Source organism: Apium graveolens, chromosome 5 (assembly GCF_009905375.1).
Source record: "Apium graveolens cultivar Ventura chromosome 5, ASM990537v1, whole genome shotgun sequence".
Classification (NCBI taxonomy): domain Eukaryota; kingdom Viridiplantae; phylum Streptophyta; class Magnoliopsida; order Apiales; family Apiaceae; genus Apium; species Apium graveolens.
The window spans coordinates 297,494,758-297,508,226 of NC_133651.1; positions in this window are offsets into that span (position 1 = coordinate 297,494,758).

Consider the following 13,469-nt stretch of genomic DNA (forward strand, 5'->3'; position numbering starts at 1 on the left):
GGTGTTCAAGAAACTTCATATCAACATATCTTTCGCTGAGGCTCTCGAGCAAATGCCTAGTTATGCAAATTTTATGAAAGGTATTCTATCTCAGAAGGTGAATATAGATGATTTAGAGACTGTCGCTCTCATGGAGGAATGCAGTGCTGTGCTACAGCAGAAGTTGCCTCCAAAGCTGAAAGATCCAGGAAGCTTCACTATTCCATGTACTATTGGAAAAGTGTCTTTTGACAAATGCTTATGTGACTTGGGAGCTAGCATCAATCTGATGCCTTTGTCAATCTTCAAGTAGTTGGACTTACCTGATCCCAAACCAACTTATATGACTTTGCAGTTGGCTGACCGTTCTATTACATATCCGTGAGATATTGTGGAGGATGTCTTGGTCAAGGTTGATAAAATCATCTTTCCTGCTGATTTTGTAATTCTTGATTTCGAGGAGGATAAGTAGATTCCCATAATCTTGGGAAGACCTTTCTTGGAAACTGGCTGAACCTTGATCGATGTGCAGAAGGGTGAGCTTACAATGCGAGTGCTGGATCAGGAGTGCTTAAAAGTGGAGTTGGTCGATTCGGTGGTCACATCAGAACTTGATCAATTGTTAAGGTCTGATGCCTTAGATAAAGCCTTATTGGGGAATTCAGATAGGGAAGATGACGAAGGTGAAGAGCAATTGCAGTATTTGAATGCTTCTCCCTGGAAAAGGAAGATTGATATGCCTTTCGAATCAGCCCTTCTTACTGTATGCATACAATTCTGCTAGAGGAAGGTAGCAAGCCTACATTCAAGCAGCAAAGAAGATTTAATCCTATAATAAAGGAGGTAGTGAAGAAGGAAATTCTAAAGTGGCTAGATGCAGGGATCATCTATGCTATCTCTGACAGTTGATGGGTAAGCTCGGTTCAATGTGTGCCAAAGAAAGGTGGAATTACTATGGTAGCAAATGAGAAGAATGAGCTTATTCCTACACGGACAGTCACGGGGTGGATAGTCTGCATGGACTATCGAAAGTTGAACAAAGCCACTAGGAAGGACCATTTTCCATTGCCCTTCATTGATCAAATGCTTGACAGGTTGGCTGGTCATGAGTATTACTGTCTTCTGGATGGCTATTCGGGTTACAATTAGTTTTGTATCGCTCCAGAAGATCAGGAGAAGACTATCTTCACTTGTCCATTTGGTACTTTCACCTTCAGACAAGTTTCTTTTGGTCTGTGTGATGCACCAGCCACATTTCAGAGATGTATGATGGCCATCTGTTCTGACATGATTGGCCAAAATATGGAAGTGTTCATGGACGACTTCTCAGTCTTTGGCGATTCTTTTGATGAATGCTTGCAGAATATGGGACTCATTCTCAAGAGGTGTGTTGAGACCAATCCGGTTCTCAATTTGGAGAAATGTCATTTTATGGTGCGTCAAGGAATTATTCTTGGGCACAAGGTTTCTAATAAGGGTCTAGAGGTGGACAAGGCCAAGGTGGGGGTCATTGAGAATCTTCCGTCACCTATTTCTGTCAAGGGGATTCGCAGTTTTCTTGGTCATGCGGGTTTTTACATGCGTTACATCAAGGACTTCTCGAAAATTTCAAATCCTTTGTGCAGTCTGTTAGAGAAAGATGTTCCTTTTAAATTCGATGACGAGTGCCTTGTAGCCTTTGAGACATTGAAGAAGAGTTTGATCACAACACCTGTTATAACTGCACCTGATTGGAATGAGCCTTTTGAGATGATGTGTGATGCAAGTGACTATGCAGTTGAAGCAGTTCTAGGGCAGAGAAAGAACAATATATTTCATGTAGTCTACTACGCTAGTAAGACTCTAAATGGTGCTCAACTGAATTACACTACTACGGAGAAAGAACTTTTGGCTATTGTCTATGGTTTTGAGAAATTTCGATCTTATCTTCTTGGGACTAAGGTATAACGACTCGTGTATTTTTGAATAATTTAAAAATGTGATTATGGAAAGTATTAATTAAATAAAATATGTGTCTTGCTTTTGGTAGAATATGTTGATATATGCTATTTATCTGTGATTTATTGGTGTAAAGGATTGGGAATGTGTAGTTAAAGATTAAGTTATATTATTCTATTTATTTTTAAAGGTGATTTTATTAGAGTTTTAAATTCGTAAATATTTGGATTGTCTCTAAAATTAGTTTTATGATTCTATAATTTTAATAATTATTTTTGGGATTTTACAAAATTTAAAAATCAATATTTTAACAATTATTTAACCTTGTATGATTTTTTGATTACATTTAATTGTAAAATCTGTATTTAATTCCAGAATTCTTCAAAAATTATGAAACTCATATTTATTTAAGTTTGGAATATTTCGAGAATTTTAAAATTATTTTGGAAATTTTTGGGATTTATTTCACCCGCGCGTGGATTCGTTTAATTGCTAAAAGCGGGTATAAACTGCCTTTCAAAAATTATTTTAAAATTACGAAATTTATTTTTTTGTAAACTCCGGGATATTTATGACATTTTAAAACTATTTTCGTAATTTTTGGAGGCTGTTTTATTCGCACCTCGTTTCGTTAATTTCGAATTTCGGGGCAAAAATAGACCTTTAAATCTTCGTAATTATCGCAAAAGTTACGTGTCTATTTTATTGACACGTGTCCAGAGTCACAGATACGTGGGATTGTAGTAGCATTTTGTAAATTGAAACATCAATTATTCTTTTTCTTCCTCCTGGCCCAATCTCTCTTCTCTATTTCTCACCTGTCTCTTCTCTCTAGCACGTTGAATTCTTCATATTCTTTTCTGATTCCCTTACCCCGGCTTTGGGTTCGTTGCGGTTGTTTCTCCCTTATTTTGGTAAACTATCGCCTGAACTTCAGCTTGTTGGTGGTTTCCGATCATTTCTCCGGTAGCGATTCGTCTCGGCTCTGTTTTTGCTGATTGCTATGTATACATATATATATGTGTGTTTATATGTATGTATGGTAGCTAGTATTTGCTGGGCTGCTGTTTCTTCTTTCTGATTTTTGGTTTCCGCCGGCTTGATTCTGGCATGGTGACCCTGTGTCTCTGGTAGCGCGTGTGCGCGTTTCCTGCTCCATTTGTGCAGATTGTTTCGCCTGTGATGGGGATGGTTCCCCGTTTTAATTCGAAGCCTAAATTTTTGGGTTATTCGAAATGTTTGACTGAATTATGGGATTACTCGAATGAATTTTGATGATTAATTAATTATTTACCGTAATTATTTGAGAATTAATCGGTGAAAATTTGTGATGGAAACCCGACGAACACGGGCACCCGTGAATTTTCGCCGCCGCCGGCGATGAGCCTCGGCGAGCCGACGGTGGACTGTGATGACACGATTCTGAGTCCTAATATTTTTTATAAATAAAATTCGTGTTGTGTTTTTATTCTGAATCGAATTAGTTAATTAGTAAATGTTGAATCAGGATGGTTGAGTTAGTTGTGATTATTAAATTGTATCGGTGATTGGGAATTTTAGAATGGAGTGGTGAATTACTGTAGTTATTATTGTAAACTTTATGGTTTGACGTCGATTGATGTTTCGACGGGTAGTCCGGTAAACAAAGGAAACGCTGCCCGATTTCCGGGAGACTGAATTATGTAAATACGGGAACGTATCCAATGATTATTGGGACGTCGAGTGACTATATGTATATGTGTATGTTTTATATACGAAACTTGGTTGTATGATGTAACGAAATATTTTGCCAAATCGATAACCCTGATTTCGTAAAATAAAGAGTATATATATATATATATATATTTCGAAAATGAACACTAAACCGATCTTCGAGATTGTGAACCCTATTTGTTGCGTGTGTTATTATAATATTCATAATTACGAGTCGGGTTTGAATATCCTTGGGTAAGAATTAGTATCGAGGATATGTCAAGCATACCTAGACGTCTAACGTAGGGTATTTCGACCCTGTAGGTTATAGTCGGGAACCTGAAAGTGAACAATGGACTAGAGATGACCTAGTAGTCAGTCGACGAGCTCAATAGAGTTTCAACAGAAAAACCTGAGTGTCGTAGTCGAATCCAATGGAATCTAGTGGTTGGACGTTAAAGCCTGAGTGGCAGAGTCAGCTCAGATTTGATTATTAATAGTTGTAAAGCCTGTAAGGCAAGTATTTCTGAACTTTTCTTCAAGATATATTACCAATGTTTTCGAACTGTTTCATAATATGTGGCTATTATCAAACATAACTCCTGTTTTATAATACAAGTGCTTTAAACTGTTTAACCTTGTACCCTGATTTTCTTGATTTTGAGCCATAAGCCTTACTTTTTGTAAATCATCCTTTGTTGATCCTCAGACACCAACCCACACAGATATGATACTACTCCCCAAATGTTTAACTACCAAACATCAAAAACTGAAAGAGAATGATTTGAAAACAGAAAAACTTTTATACTCCAACCATTCTTTATAACATCAAAGAACTATACCTTAAAAAATCACTATATGTCTAATACTTGATTCTTTTACAGATTGAAAATTGTTTCTTTTACATACCCTGATATACCCTTGTGATACCCATGAGTTTCCCTACGTTTTATTCAAATGTTTAATCATTATTGATTATGATCTTGTATTATCGAATTATATTGTTTATCGTATTGAACTGCTTTAGGATTGGATAGTTTTTATATATGTGGACCAGATTCGTGGTCAGACCATACCAATGGTCAAGTTAGGCCAATGTGTGCCTTGGATCCAGTAATTTGAGCAGTGATGTGTGCTTTGCTCGGGGTTAGTGCGTGACTGATCAGCAGCCTAACCTTGGTTTTATAACTTAAAATGAATATCCAATTCTAATGATTAGTTAAACAGAAACTCGATTCATCTGAATCATCTCACTTGATCATTGTTTAACCACAGTTTTCGTTATTATGACTTGCTGAGCTAGTTAGCTCACTCTTGCGAATCTTTTTATGTATTCTACAGTTAAAAAGGGATACGGTTGATAGCGAGGTTTCCCAGTTCAATGTACGAGCTAGGATTCCAGATTGAGTTGGATCGAGCTAGCAGAAGCTTATGGAGGTAGTGAGATATTAAGATTATAAGAATAATTTTATTATCAGTTGTAAGTTAACTTAGTTGGGATTTGGTATATTGTAATAAAAATTAAGGTTGTGGCTTGTTTTCATACTTAAACCTGTTGCGATCCATAGTTACATAGATCAGGGTCATTGCAATTAATATTTCATATACAGGTTGATATATTGTGTTTGTGTTGTGGACCCCAAACTTCTGACCCGGGTTTGGAGGGCGCCATAGGTTGGTATCAGAGGTACAGGTTATAAGTCACTGAAACAAGCCTAGATTGTCGGGATTGGGTAGAGGGTTAAGAATAGGAATAGGAAATAGAAAGATAAGACGTTGTGAGGTTGAGTGTGATGGTATAGTAGGTCTCCGACACGGTTCATATTGCAATTCGGGATTCTCAGCTTGCGACGTGATTTCCAGACAACGGCAATGGCAGATCCTGATTTCCCGATGTCATTTGATTGTTTGGAGCTTTTCATTCGAGGATCTTCATCTTCTCTCATATTTGGATTTGCACCTTGTTCCTCCATCAGTATTAATGGCACTACCTTCCGTTATGTCAGTTGCACCTCTTCAAGTTATTCTACGCTACTCTACTACCTTTTGATATGAGATTACCTACTCAAGAACCTCCATCTGTTTATTCTTGTTTCACTGGACATTCGGCTGTGAGTGTATCTCTTTAGTTTACCCTACATCTTGTTCTATACCCCCAGTTTAGAATTTGTCCTATGAAGCAATTGTACCTACGAGGATGGATTCGAGAGCTACAGTAAATGGTGAGCGCTTGAGTTATAAATAAAGGTGAGACGAAGTTTAGAGAGGAGATTTAAGTGTTTCAGAGGATAGCTGTTACCGGGTTAAAAGAAGCCATTAGTGACTAAGCCACCCATGAATAATTATGGGATGGGTTAGCTGAATTTCGAAAGAATAAAAGAGAAAAGTATAAACCTGGGATTTTTGTGAAATTAAATGATGATGATATGATAAATGTGATATGTAAAGTAGTAATGTGATGTGATACGAGCAAAGTTTGTTCTATAAAATAGACTTATTGACTATTGGATAGCCTGTTCTACTTAACTACTGTAACGATAATGTATGGGAGCCTTGATGTGAAGCTACAAATAAGATAATGTGCGACAACAATTGAAGTTTCGTCGATTAAGGAAGGTAAGTGGACTCGATAAAGGAGAAAAGGTAGATCGAAGTGAACGGACCTTTATGTGATTGTTTCTTTAAATTGGTACCTTGTTATAGGTCAGAAGGACAACAACCAACTCATATAGTAAGGACAACCAGGTTTGTGATTTTCCAAACTTTTTAAACAAGTTTTCGAAAAAAAATTTCTTTTACAAATTTCTAAAAGCCTTTTCGAATAAAATGATTTTTAAACATTGGTTGTCAAGTTACTACTTGAGTTTCTTGTTTGTTGGAAAGCCCGGATTACCTGGAAGGATGCTGTTTCAAATTTAGTATTGCTAATTTCAAGAACGAAGTAACCTATGATTATGAAGAAGTTGACTATTCTTAACAGTAAAGTGCAAGTATTGTTTGATAAAAACTTACAACAGAATCAGCGTACGGAGTAACTATACATTCAATTACTAGGACTATCAGAGTTCGAAGAATTCATTGATTTAACAGAAGCTGGAGCGTGATCGAAGAAGATTGAAAAAATTTCCAGACCTCTCTAAAAGCAGAATATTATTAACAAAAGGATCATTATGTCGAATGGTACGTGGTTATTCTAAATTAAAAGAGGAATCTCGAAGTTACCAGGTAGGAACGCCATTATGATCGAATTGTTAAGGTATTATACGTGAAAGTGCGATGTTAAAGACGCAAAATTTAGCAAGTAAGAATTCATTATAATGCTTGGTTGCGAAGACATTTCAGCGGACTTTCTAAAGTTATTATATGATGCAATTGGGATATGATCGAACAAGCTCGAAAGGTGAATACAAATGAAGTATGGATGGTAACCAATGATATCGTTCTTGTCTTCAATATTACCGCGTATATTCCTTTTTAATTCCTAAAAATGTATGAACTTCTTTTCTTAATTCTTTATGATGATATTAAAAAGGAGAATATTGCATTCCTTTCAAATTTATTTGCTTCCCTCAAGTCTTGCTTTCTGATTGGGACAAACAGTGTTATGGTGAGACACTTTGTCAGAATGACGAAGAGTCGGGTGGGACGCCACCTAATCATGTGTTGTATGCCATATGGTATGAGAGACTGGCCATCTTAAGTACCAATGTGGTTGTCTCATTCATATTCAAATCCTTGTTTCTTCTTTCTTTTCAACTCTAATTTTTGTTGAATTTTGAATCCTTCTAGTCGTTTCATTGTACTGTCATTCCTTGCAAGAGGTTTTCAAGCAGAAATCAACGTATCCTGAATCAAGCGAACGAAGTTTCATCTACCTCTTATGCATGGAAAGGAAACACGGGTACATGATGAGGATTGCAAATCACTAGCCCGGTGAAGGGTCCACTAAGAGTCAAGGGAATTTACTCCAATAAGGAATACGGCTCCAAGAACGATAGTTTATGAATTGTCTGTGAAATAGGTTATTCAGAATACGTATGCAGTGACGTGAATGATTATGGTGAATACCTTATGCGTTAAAGTATTAAAAGATGTGGGAGAAACTTAATTGTTTATCTCTCAAAGTTTCGTTGATAAGATGAATTACCCTGTTGAATTGATAAGATTGTGATTAAAGGACTAGCAAGTCAAGAACGTGTAGTTGTTAAATAAGTGAGTACCAATGGTGAAATTGAGATTCCTGGCAATAAGTTGTGTAGAATTGATATCCTGGAAGATAAGAGGATTTGATATTATTCTAAGGAATGGATTGACTACTAAAGCGTGATGTCCAGATAGACCGTCGTGACGAAAAGATAATTCTGAGGATGCCAAATGAGAAGGTGAGGAGGTTCAGAAGATGAAAGAAGGTAACGAATTTGTTAATGATGATTACGGTGATCAAGATATGAGTATTATGGTGATTATGGAATACATAAAAGTCGGAAGCAAACAAAGTTTGAAGATTTTATAGTAATTAAGGAGTTTCAAGATATATTTTTGGATGAGTTATCAATATTTCCTTCGGATATAGAAATCGAGTTCGTGACTGACTTAGCACCTGAAATGAAGCCAGTATCCAAGGCCCCGCACAGAATGGCGCCAGTTAAAGTGAAGGAGTTAGCAAAGTAAATGCAAGAAATTCTAGAAGAAGAAGCGATTAGACCTAGTGTACCCCATAAGGTGCACCGGTATTAAATGTTAATAAGAAAGATGGAAGTATGTGATTATGCGTCGACGACGAAGAGCTCAACAAGTTTACTATCAAAAGCAAGTATCCAATACCTCGACCCAATGATTTGTTTGATCAAACGAAAGAAGCAAAGTACTTTTATAAGACTGATTTAAGACTTGGTATATCACCAATTGAAGATTAAACCTATGGATATCTCAAAGATAATTTTCAGAACTAAGTACTGTTCTCGTATTGTGATTTGAATTAACCAATATACCAGTAATATTTAAACTTGATGGATAGAATCTTTAAAGAATATCTGGATAAGCTGTAGTATAACACTTAAAGTCAACGGAGAACCATACAAAACATTTAATGATAACTGGGAAGTTGGAAAAGAAAGATGTTAGATATATTTGATAATGTCATGGCTAATATGTTTTATGTTTAGCTTTCAGATCTTACTTGAATAGGATAAATCAGTACTTATACTGGAAGTCAGGACTTAAGGATATCAGTACATATGTTATCAGGAGATAATCGTCAGAAGATAGATATCAGAACTTAAGTGCTGAAGGACAATCAGATAAGGACAGTAGCTGATTAAAGGAAAGAAGATCAAGATAAACATAAGAAGAGATATGCATGAAGAAGGAATTCTGTAAAGAATCGAATACTTGGAAGAAAAGATATCTGATTGATATATTTTAGGAAGCAAAATTATATTCCATATCAATTAGCGATTATATTGTAACTGTGTAGTATATAAACACAGATATAGGGTTTACACTATAAGTGTTATCATTATTAGAGAAGATTATTCATTGTAACCCTAGCAGCTCTCGTGATATTTGTTCATCACTGAGAGGTAACAGTTCCATACTGTAATAGAGTTTATTGTTTCAATAAAGTTTGTTTTCTGTTACTTAAGTTCTTAAAGTTCGATTTGAGTGTACTATACACTGTATTCACCCCCTCTACAGTGTGTGTGTGACCTAACAATTGGTATCAGAGCCTATCTGTTAACATACATACAGTTAAAGATCCAAACACAATCATGTCGGACACAGAAACTCCAACTAAACCTACCAAAACTGAGGAACCACCAAAGACACAAATTCAAGGTCGGTATGAGACCATCAGAGTTCCCATACTGAGACAATCTGAATATCCCATATGGAAGGTAAGGATGACCATGTTCCTGGAAGCAACAGATCCAGAATACCTTGATGGAATCAAGGAAGGCCCTCACAAACCAACCAAACTCGCTGTTGCAGTTGCAGGTGAAGCAGCAAAGACCATACCAAAGGAGAAGAGTGATTATACTGCTGAAGACATAGCATCAATTGCTAAGGATGCTAAGGTACGACACATACTGCATAGTGCCATTGATAATGTAATGTCAAACAGGGTAATCAACTGCAAGACTGCTAAGGAGATATGGGATGCTCTGGAAACAAGGTGTCAGGGAACTGACACAATTAAGAAGAACAGGAAGACAATACTCACTCAAGAGTATGAACACTTTGACTCAAAGACTAATGAGTCATTGAAAGATTTATATGATAGATTTGTCAAACTTTTGAATGATTTGTCATTGGTTGATAAAGAGTATGATCTTGAAGATTTAAACCTTAAGTTCCTGTTAGCTCTTCCTGAATGCTGGGATTTGAAGGCAACGATAATAAGAGACAACTACAATCTTGATGAAACAACTCTTGACGAAATCTATGGAATGCTCAAGACTCATGAGCTGGAGATGGAACAAAGAAGCAAGAGGAAAGGAGGAAAGTCAAGGACAGTTGCTCTTAAGGCTGAAGAAGAATTCCCCAAAGCAGCTTCCTCAAAGAAAGACAAGGGAAAAGCTCTTTTCATAAAGTCTGATACCGAGTCATCAAGTTCTGAGAGTGATGATAACTCAGATTCTGAAAGCTTGCCTGAGACTGATGCTGATGAGGAGATGATAAAGCTGTGTGCTCTTATAGTGAAAGGAATCACAAAGATTGCATACAGGAAGTTCAGGAATGGAAAGAAGTTTTCCAGGAAAGGCATAAGTTCTGATAAGAAGAATTTCAGAAGATCTGAAGGCAGAGGAGGAAAGTCTGACAGAGGAGATTACACCAATGTTAAATGTTATAACTGTGGTGAGCAAGGCCACATATCTCCTGACTGCAAGAAGGTAAAGGGTGATAAAGGCAAGGCTCTTGTCACAAAGCAGAAAAGCTGGACAGACACCTCAGACTCTGAAAGTGAGGAAAACTATGCATTGATGGCAAATGCTGATAAAGAAAGTACTGGGAGCAGTTCTGAAGCTGTTGAAACAAAGGTAGCTCAGACTACTTATGCTTTTCATACTGATGATATTAATGAGTTGAGAAGATATCTTAAAACCATGTTTGTTAGTTATAGAGACCAAACTTTAACATGTGAAAGATTAACTTCTGAAAATCTTGCATTTAAGAAAAGAAATGATTTCTTAGAAAAAGAGTTAGTCATGTTCCATCAAACTCAGAAGGATAGAGATGATGCTTTTTATGTTAGGAATGAAGTGCTAAAATTAAATGAATCTCTAAAAACTGAGTTAGAAAAGGAAAGAGAGATTATCAGGACTTGGACTAACTCTGGCAAAACAACTCAAAATTTGCTAAGTAGTGGAAACTGGAAAGAGGGCTTAGGTTATGGAGAAGATAAGAAAGATAAAGGAACTGAAGAAATTAAGTCTGTTGATAAACAAAAGCCAAAGTTAAAACCTGTTAAGTTTGTAACTGTAAAGTCTGAAAATGAAAAATCAGAAGTTACAAAAAAATTAACTTCTGATAAACTAAAATAGGAAAAGACAGCTGAAGTGAACATAGGCTTAATGACAAAGAAGCAGCTTAAGCATAAGCTGAAAGATGTCAAGAATGCAAACAAGGTAAAATCACCTAGGAAAAATAGGAATGGAAAGGAAGGTGTGAATGAAAGCAATGATTATAAACCTGTTCCTGATGCTCCTAGGAAAACATGTCATAACTGTGGAAGTTCTAACCATCTGGCTTCTTTTTACAGGAAGAATAAGAATATTAACTCCTTACCTTCAAAATCAGGAGTTAAGAGTCAGTCTGTTAGATACAAACCACAAAATCCTTGTTTTCATTGTGGTAGTTTATGGCATTACATTTATACTTGTAAGGAATATCATAGTTTGTACTATGATTATTATCAAATAAAACCTTCTTTGAAGAAAGTTTCCATTGTTCCTTCTAGTGTAAATTCTGATTCAAAGTCTGATAATGTAAGTTCTGATAAGAAAAATGTTAACATAAACTCTGATGCTAAATCCGCTGCAAATGTTAACAAATTTAATAAGGCCAAAGGATCCAAGCAAGTCTGGGTCCTTAAAATTAATAATTAGTGGTCTTTGTGATTGCAGGGCAACAAAAAAATATTCTAGTTCTGGACAGTGGATGTTCAGGATATATGACTAGAAATAAGGCCCTGCTATCAGACTTTGTGGAGAAAGCTGGCCCAAGTGTTTCTTATGGAGATGGCAACATTGGAAAAACATTGGGATATGGCAATATCAATCTTGGAAATGTCATAATTAAACAAGTAGCTCTAGTCTCAGGACTTAAACACAACCTACTGAGTATAAGTCAAATCTGTGATAGAGGTTATCATGTTGATTTCTTTGAAGAACACTGTGAAATTGTGAGTAAATCTAAAGGCAAAGTTGTTCTGAAAGGATACAGGTATGGTAACATTTATGAAGCTAAGCTTTCAACAAGTACTGATGGTTCTGCAATCTGTCTAATGAGTAGAGCATCAATTGAAGAAAGCTGGAATTGGCATAAGAAACTCTCTCATTTAAATTTCAACAATATAAATGAACTGGTCAAGAAAGATCTTGTGAGAGGATTGCCAAACACATTATTTGCTCCTGATGGTCTTTGTTGTGATTCATGTTAGAAAGCCAAACAAAGAAAATCTTTATTCAAGAGCAAGACTGAATCATCAATTCTTGAGCCTTAACATCTAATACATGTTGATCTATTTGGTCCAGTAAATGTCATGTCTATTGCAAAGAAGAAGTATGCGTTGGTCATAGTGGATGAGTTCACCAGATACACATGGGTGTATTTCTTGCATACAAAAAGTGAAACTGCATCAACCTTGATTGATCATATCAAACATCTGGATAAAATGGTCAAAGATTCTGTGAAAGTTTTAAGAAGTGATAATGGCACTGAGTTCAAGAATTTGATAATGGAAGAGTTCTGCAAAAGCCATGGAATAAAGCAGGAATTTTCTGCTCCTGGAACTCCACAGCAAAATGGAGTTGTTGAAAGGAAGAATAGAACTCTCATTGAAGCTGCACGTACAATGCTTGAAGAAGCAAAGCTTCCAACCTATTTCTGGGCTGAAGCTGTGCAGACTGCTTGTTTTACTCAAAATGCAACACTCATTAACAAGCATGGAAAAACACCATATGAGATGGTGAAGAAAAAGAATCCAAATCTAAAATATTTTCATGTATTTGGATGCAAGTGTTTTGTTCTCAAGACTCATCCTGAACAGCTATCAAAGTTTGATCTAAAAGCTGATGAAGGAATCTTTGTTGGATATCCACTTTCCACAAAAGCCTTCAGAGTCTATAATTTGAGAACAAAAGTGGTCATGGAATCTATCAATGTCTCTTTTGATGACAAAAAGATTACTGGTCTTGAAGATTTCATTGACTATGATCAGCTGAGATTTGAAAATGAAGACTCAAATTCTGATACAGAAAATCATGACAGTCTAAGTCCTGATACTGTAAACTCTGATGGATTAAACTCTGATGTTATTGAAACTGTGGAGACTACATCAAAGGAAGATGCACCTATGCAGGGGGAGCATACTCAAGATCCTACCACATCTCAAGAAACATCAGAACATACATCTGGCTCTTCAAGTTCTGATAAGCCAAGTTCTGATAGTGCTGAAAATCTAAATGCTGAAGAATCCAACTCAGAGAGCATAGTTTCAGGAGGAGCATCAGAAAATGAAAATAAAAATAGCATGGATCTTGGGGGAGCATCCAGTTCTAGAGAAAACCTTCCATCTGCAAGGAAGTGGACAAAATCACATACACCTGATTTGATAATTGGAAATCCTGATGCAGGTG